The 8554-nt window shown below is 34.9% G+C and overlaps 1 long non-coding RNA gene across 1 annotated transcript; it reads left to right on the top strand.

The window, feature by feature from the left end:
- The first annotated feature begins 5797 nt into the window (after positions 1 to 5797).
- On the top strand, positions 5798 to 6940 carry LOC125594967. The gene is made up of 2 exons (XR_007330064.1): positions 5798 to 6617; positions 6688 to 6940. It is a non-coding gene; the product is annotated as an uncharacterized LOC125594967 (long non-coding RNA).
- Positions 6941 to 8554: the final 1614 nt, after the last annotated feature.

Here is an 8554-nt window from a genome sequence, read left to right as displayed (position 1 = left end):
CATAAATTGGATTTTCCCATAATATCCTTCCAAAACCAACCACAACCATTGAATTGTGTTGTGGAAGTCCATGAACCATCCACCATACAGAGATTATCCAAACTTATGACTTGGGATTCCTCACTACTATGCTCATGTGGGTGAGTGGTACCATCTCATTTGCATTAAAACCAAGCCTGGCATTCACTTTCCGCATATCGGACTAGCTCCAAGGGATCCTTGTGTATCCCCCTAAATAGTTTATCATTCTGAGCCTTCCAGATTATCCATGTGTAAGGATCTCTATCGAGTTCTTGTTCAACAATGATATTCTTCCTCTAGAAGAGGTAATTCATATTGGCATAAATACTCGGTAGCGAAAAGATGTTAGGACTATATGGTTTTGTTGATGGAGACCATACTTGCAAAGCTGGAAGACATTCGAATATGGCATGAATAACAATTTCTTTTGGTTCCTCACATCTCGAGCAATAGTTTTCGTATCTCATATTCCGACGATTCAGATTCTCGTACAAACACTTGTCCTCTTATCATTTTCCATATAAGATAATATATCTCTGAGGTGCTTTTACCTTCCAAGTAAAGGCTTGGAGAAGAAGACATAGCCCCACTAAGGTGCTTTTACCTTCCTAAAATCAGTCACCATTGAGATCCAAGAAGAAGACATATATAGGCCCACTAAAGTCAAAGCCCACCCCGGTTCAAAAAGTCAAACACGACGAGCATGGAAGAGTCAATGCAAAACGTAAAGGAATAAAAGTATTAAAAGCCATCATCAAAGCGTAATATACTCCGGTGATCACGCCACCATGATCCACCGGAAAGATCTATAAAATAAGAAGAAGAAGAAGGAAGGGCCAAAGACAAGGGATCCGAATTCTTCAAAGCTAAACTATACTCTCATTACATATAATTTCCATTTTTATCAAGCACCCCTTGTATTCATCTCGAACTCATCCAATAAAATTACCTCCAGTCATAATCTTTCTTGCGTTAATTTCTAGTTCCCCACAAACAGTGTCAAATTATGTTGTTGAATTGAGTTCAGTACATACTGGTTGTGTACACAAATTAGAAGATGAGTTAAAGACGTTTATTGATTAATCAAGAAACAAATTATAAGTGAAAAGACATGTTTAATTGAATAGATGATCAGCTCAACAAGAAAAAGAGGAAAATAATAAAATTATCTCTTGTGCGGAGAAGTGTGTGTTGTAAATGTGTTTTTCAATCTTCGTTTTTCTCTTATATACTTATTTTGTTTCTATTTTTGTCTAAGTCGGCGTAAGCTATTGCTGCCTCACTATTTGGACCCAATTATATTTCTCGATGAACCTTGTCCGTTAGATGCAATCCATCTCCAACAGTTAGGTTATAATGTTCATACTTTTATTTTCTCGAGCTCTGTTCTCTCGTTTGTTGAAACTTATTTAAAGGAGTTCAATTCATGTTAAGGAGTGAAGCAATCTTGAATTTGAGAAAAAAATATTATTTTTTGATAAAATTGTTAGTTTTTTTTTTTAATTTCTGCAATCTCCAAAAATAGGGATTTGATCTTTGTATTTTAGCTAAATACATACTCAAAATCATTAATTATACTAAATGCATGGTCTAACAAATATCCACTAATGGTAGATTTAAAATTACAATTTTAGATGACTAGTCTAATATTTTAAAAAGTTTTAAAATTTGCATTTTTTTAACAATCAACGGCTATTCTATTATTCAAACTTGAGGTGGTCTAGGTACCAGACATGAATAAAATAATCAATGTAACAAAGCTCTCTATGAAAGATCTTGCACTCTTAGCTAAAAAATCTAAAATTCCATTATGTGCCCTTGCGATATGAGATATCTTGAAGTCTGGAAAAATATATGCAGTGCTTTATAGCCTCCAATTCTGTTGCAAAACTTAGCCAAAATTAAAGCTCCTTTAACATCGAGATCAGATCCTTGCAATCTGTTCCAAAGCGCTGACATGACGAATGTTGTAGCATACTCTCACCTCCTTAAGTTTCGCGTTTCCATGAGCTGAATCTTTCGAAACTATCCTTCCAAACCAGCGACAACCACTGAACTCTGCCGTGGAACTCTGCCGTGGAAGTTCATGAACCATCCACCATGCAAATATTATCCAAGCTTATGACCTGAAGTTCCTCGCTACTATGCAGGAGTGACCATCTCATTGGCATTAAACCAGGCTTGGCATTCATTTTCTGCATATCGGACTAGCTCCAAAGGATCTCTGTCAATTCTCCTAAAGAGTTTACCATTCCGAGCATTCCAGATATACCAGATAATCTAGTTTCGGTTCAACAATGTTATTTTTTTCAGAAGAGGTAATCCATATTGGCATAAATACTTGGCAACAGAAAAAATGTCAGGGTTAGATGGTGTTGTTGATAGGGACCATACTTGCAGAGCTGGAGGGCATTCAAATATGACATGAGTAATAGTTTCTTCTGGTTCCCCACATTTGGGCAATAATTATCGCATCTCATATTATGGCGGTTCAGATTTCTCGTTACAACCACATGTTCTGTTATCAGCTGCCACATAAGATGACATATCTTCTCAGGTGCTTTTAGTTTTCAAGCAATGACTTGGAGAAAATTTACGTTTAAATATGTTTCAAATTGTTATTTGAATAAATTTTGTAATATTATCATTTCTAGAAAATTAATATTGACGCAATATGCATGTCTTGAACATGAAACAAAGAATTGAGTAAGCATAAAGATGCTGCGGACTAGTTTCATCTTGATTTTTAACAAGGGTACGTTTGTTTCACCATCCATATGAGTCATCTGGATGTATATGAGAATTTTGTGTTTAGCATTAAAGTAAAGTCATCTAGAAGGATCATCTGGATGAGTTTTCAAAATTTAGGCTACATTTTAAAAATCAGCTGGCTGATTCAAATTTAAGCATTGGATGGAGATTGTTCTGTTAAAATAGTATAATGTCTCTTATACCTCTAATATAATTTACAATAACAAACCTAATATAATTTTGTCACTCAAGAAAAAATGACAAAACAACAAAAACGCATTTTCCCATCAAAACCACAAAAACACATTTTCCCGCCAAAATCGTAAAAATTCATTCCCGCCAAAATAGAAAAAACACACTTTTCCGGCAAGACCGCAAAACCCACATTTTCCCACCAAAACAGCATAAACGCATTTTCCCACCAACACAAAACGCATTTTCCCGCCGAAAATATAAAAATGCATTTTCTCGCCAAAAAACTCCAAAATGCATTTTCTCGCCAAAACTCCAAAATGCATTGTTCGCCAAAAACGCATTTTTTCGTTAAAACTGCAAAAAAAACATTTTCCCAGCAAAAACGTTAAAAACACATTTTCCAACATGTTTTTCGACCAAAATGGCAAAAAACCACTTTCCCGCCAAAAACACTTTTCCCGCCAAAACGTAAAAATGCATTTTCCCGTCAAAATGCATTTTCCCGCAAAAAATACATTTTCTTGCCAAAAATGCAATTTTCCATCAAAATCACAAAATACACTTTGCCGCCAAAAACGAATTTTCCCGTCAACACAGCAAAAAAACACATTTTCCTCCAAAACCGCAAACATATTTTTCCACCCAAAACTGGGAAAATCTTGTTTTTCCGCCAAAACCGGAAAATCTCTCCTTCCCACAAAAACCAAAACGTGTTTTCCCCCAAAAAAACCAAAAATTTCATTTCTCGCCAAAACAAAAATTTCGTTTTCCGCAAAAACGAAAATCATATTTCCCACCAAAATCAGAAATCTTGTTTACCCGCCAAAACCAAAATAATCTCATTTTCCCGCCAATCCCGAAAAATCTTGTTTTCCTCCCAAAACTAGAAAATTGATTTTCCCTCCAAAATCAAAATTGTGTTTTCTGTTAAAACCAAAAATTTCATTTGCTGTCAAAACTGGAAAATCTCATTTTCCCGCCAAAAAAAAAAATCACATTTTTCCGTTAGAATCGAAAGTTGTGGTTTCCCGCCGAAACTGGATATCGTGTTTTCCACCCGTCACCGGAAATCATGTTTTACTGACCAAAAAACATAAATCGCAATTTCCGTCAAAAACAAAAATCGTGTTATCCCAAATGAAAAAAACTAGTTTTAGATATATTTATTTGAATATTATAATCAGTTTATTTTAATACTCTTTTTAGATAGAAACTTTAAAGTTTTTATGTATATGTTTATCAAACCTTTTGTCTATTAGAAGTTATTATTGTAGTAAACTTTTATACAAATCAAAATAAAAATTTATAAATTTATATGTAGTAATAATTTATGAATGTCAAAATGCTAATTTTAAAAATATTTCAGTGTAAATATTTTAGACTAAATAAAAAACTTAATATAGTTTAAATTAACATCAAACATATGATTAATCAAACAATTGTATTTGTATTTAGTAATTTGTTTACTAAACTCATCTGGATGGAAATAAAGATAAAGAAACAACACATAAGATCCATTTAGATGATTCATCTAGATGAAATATTTGGATGGACAAACAAACAGTCTCATGAAATTTGGATGGATTATCTAGATGGATCATATAAATTGATCTGATGTATAGAGATGACAGATGGTGAAACAAACAACCCCCAAAAGTTTGCAAAATATTGTTCTCAAATTATATCCACAGTTAAGCATCCTTTTGTTATGTGAATTTTGAAGATTAACTCTCTTACTACATACTAGACTTCTATCCGCGCGTCTGCACAAAGTTGGTATTTTACATTTTTATAAATGGTCTAGTGACATTTTAAAACATATATATAGAGTATTTAGATATTTTTAGGTTCCAACGATCCTACCCGGATTCGGAAGAATCCGATTCGAACCCTATCCGTAAATTTATAATACTGAATATAGTTTAATTTAAAATTCAACAAATTCGATACTGAAAAAAAACAATATGTATACCAACGTGTACTTAAATTCCAATGTCTAAACTGATTATGAAACAAATACAAAATTCTTTGTTAACTGGTTTGGATCTTATCACTAATACAACAATTTCATTTAAACTTGTGAAATTATTACGGTTAACACGTAAAATAAATGGCGCCGGACTATTGTGATAAAAACAATTAATAAAGTAGTTTAGGAGAGTGAAAAAAGAATGTAAAAGATGTAATAAAACACTTAAAATAAGTAAGTTTTGTTTTGTACTTCTGTAATAAACGATTTAAAATTATTTAGAAAAGAAAACAAATGAATGGTTAAAATTAGTTAAAACGAACGAAGAAGATGTAACAAATCACTTTAAAATAAGTAAATATTATTTGTACTTCAGTTTTAATAGAATAGAAACCTACAAACATACTTTTGATATGTGCATTTATTCCCCTACTCCACGAAAATAAAAAGTAGAAAAAAATTACATAAAGCTTTGTCTAAAGTATGAATTATGAACTATTCGCCAAAAATATGCAGGGCCCAGCCTTGGATAGAAGCCATTGAAGCTCATGCTTCCAGTCCTTAAAAAAACAACTGTGTTGGCCAGTTTTTCTTTCTCATAACAATTCAATAGATCCCTTGTTTGGAAATTAGTGAGTAACAAAAAATCAGAGATTAATCAAAAATTAATCAGGGATTAGTTTTTCATCATTTATGGATATATGTATATAAAAAGTATTTGCATTTAAATATAAAGAAAAGTGGTGGCTCAAGTAGTTTTGTCGTCACATTGGTCAACCAGACCTAGACCTAGGTTGATTGCTACATAATATATTTCAGGATTTCAAGTTTTTTATAATAGCTCTGTTCTTTTACAAGACGCTGCGTCAGCGGTTTGTGATCAAATGTATAACCATTTTTTTGTTCAGGGATCTGGAGAGCAACACCACCGCCGGTGCTCTTGTCTATCAAAGATAATCGCAGCGACTATCTAACTGTCGCTACTTTTAACAACGTCACAAACGACACTGGAAATCTTCGCGAAAATAATCGCAGCGTCAGCTTAATTAATTTTCCACCATTTTTTATTTATTTTTATGTTCAGTTTTTGGCCGCAAGCCGCTGCGTCCGCGTCTTGTAAAAAAACATAGCAAATGAAGGATAAAATGGTAAATTACCGAGTCATCTCTTTTCCTTTCTCTGTGATTTTTGTCTGCAAAAATATGCTTCGCTCCACTTTTGTCCTCTCTTTTTTTCCCATTATTTTGGGTTGCCTGCCTATTCCCCCCACATACACACAAACCCTACTTATTTCCCCCCAAAGTATTTACTTCTTCATAATCCCACCCAAACTTATAGATTCTCTTCATATTTCCCCCTAATCTTTTTTAATCCCCCTCTCTAATTAAATTCCCAAGTCGTGATTAAAGGAACCAAAATCACGTTTTGTAAACAGCGATTACCCAATTAAAAAAACCAGACCCGACATAAACACAGATTCGACCCGACCCGAAATTAAAAAAAAAAAATTGGGGACAGAATTAAAGTTAGTGTTTTCTTCTATCTCCTTCACGTAAAGAAAAACGACGAGGATGACAGAGAAAGGGAGAGAGAGAGAAAGGATAGAAGAGAGTGCAGAGGAGAGAGAAACAGTGAGGGATGGTACCTCAGACGAAACTGAGACGCGAAGAGATGATCTGAGGTATGATATCTTTCTCTAAGCATTTGTTTACTTCAATCTTGATAATGCTAACACATAGTTATAACGTCAGGGAAATTCTTCTCATGGGAAGCAGGATGAAGTGAGACTTACTCAGCCTACACAAAGTCAAAGCTAGCCTTTCCATGGAGTTTTCTGTTTCAATCGAGTCTTGTGTTTCAATTGAGTCTGCATTTTCTGTTCTGTTTATGTAAGACTTGTTTCTTGTTTCTGTTTCGGTCATGAGCAGCGGGGTGATTATATATACTGTTTCGGTTTTCAGATCATATAAGCAAGTCTTAATGGTTATGACTTGTTTTGTTTCAGACTCCAACCTGATCATTTCTTACATGATACTACTCATGGTTCAAGAGTCCAACACTCAAAATTCACAAACAAATACATAAAGCTCAGCGCTTACATAAGTTGAAAACATAAGATACCAAACTACCAAAGCTCGTCATTCTATCATAATCTTACATGAGTCTAAACACATAAGTGATCTTAATTCTTAATTCTCATCACTTCTTCTTCTATCTTGTCAATCCTTGTTTCTTGAATGTCAAAGTGTTCCATTAAGTACTCTGTCGCAAATCTGTGACATTGTTCACAAGTTCATCATGTTTAGCATCAACCTTTTCTATATCATCGTGGACAATTTTATCTACCCATTTGAAAAGGTGTGTCTCCCATATTTCTCTGTAATCAAACACAAACACATTATATCCATTAAAACTGCATGAAGAAGCAAATTAAAATGGCGACACAACAACACTATCTCTGTTTTTGTCCTCTATCTCATCTCCTTTGTTCTTAGTATCTATCTATCCTGTTATTGGTATATATCCAATCTCTGTTTTTGTATGGTAAATATCTCTTGTGTCTCTCTCTATATCTCTAGTATATCTATCTGATACGCTCTCACGATCTCTCTCTATCTCTCTCCTCTATCTCTCTATATGCTCCTACTTCTATCTCTCTCGATCTCTCTCTATCTCTCTCTTCTATGTTCTGTCTCTCTCTATTCTCTCTCGCTCTCTCTCTCTCGATCTCTCTCTCTCTCTCTCTCTCTTTCTATGTTCTCTCTCTCTCTCTCTCTCTCTATCTCTCTTTTTCTGGTTCTTCGTGTCTCTCTATGTGTCGTCGTAAGTCACAAAAGCCCAATTCAATTAAAAATCTGGCCGGGTTTTTTTTAATGTCGGGTGGGTTCCATTTGTAATGGGTAATCATTGTTTATTAAAACACGATAATAACTCTATAATCACGATTTGGAAATTCAATTAGAAAGGGGGAGAGAAAAAAGATTAGGGGGAGATATGAAGAGAATTTATAAGCTGGGTGGGCTTATTATGAAGAGAAATACTTTGGGGGGGGGGGGGGGGGGAATGGAATAAGTAGGGTTGAGGGTCTGGGGTGGGAATAGCAGACAACCCCATTTTTCATCCTTTTTTACCCACTATTTAGATCTAACAAAAGATACTGATTTTAACACAAATCGAAGCAAAAACGAGATTTCTTCAAGATTCCAATTTGTGGCGGATTATGGTCGATTCGGGATGTGGCTGGCCGCTTCACGTAAACTCACGGCCAGGCGGCCGAGTTAACCAAGTTTTGAACAGGGAATAAATCGAATGGTTTTACTTTTTACTAGCATAAGTCAATTATCTTTTCAAGAATTCGTGAACCAAAAAAGTAGAATGTGCTCTCTCTCTCCTAAGGGCACTTGACGAAACCCTAATTTACTGCACCTGGGTGGCCGGAGGCTGCTCCTCCGTTCGCCTTCGTCACTCCTCCTTCGTGTTCTTTGTTCTTCTCCGTTCTCTCTATTCGCCTTCTTCCATCTCCTCGTCAACTCGATATGTTGTAGGCTCTGTCTCCTTCGGCGGTTCTCGGTTCCGATGGGAGGTCAGGTAGTATTGGAGTCTTGGTGAGTCTGGGTG

Source organism: Brassica napus (genome assembly GCF_020379485.1).
Source record: "Brassica napus cultivar Da-Ae chromosome C7 unlocalized genomic scaffold, Da-Ae chrC07_Random_13, whole genome shotgun sequence".
NCBI classification, from domain to species: Eukaryota; Viridiplantae; Streptophyta; class Magnoliopsida; order Brassicales; family Brassicaceae; genus Brassica; species Brassica napus.
The sequence above is the reverse complement of the archived record's forward strand: the minus strand, read 5'-3'. Positions and strand labels throughout refer to the sequence as shown.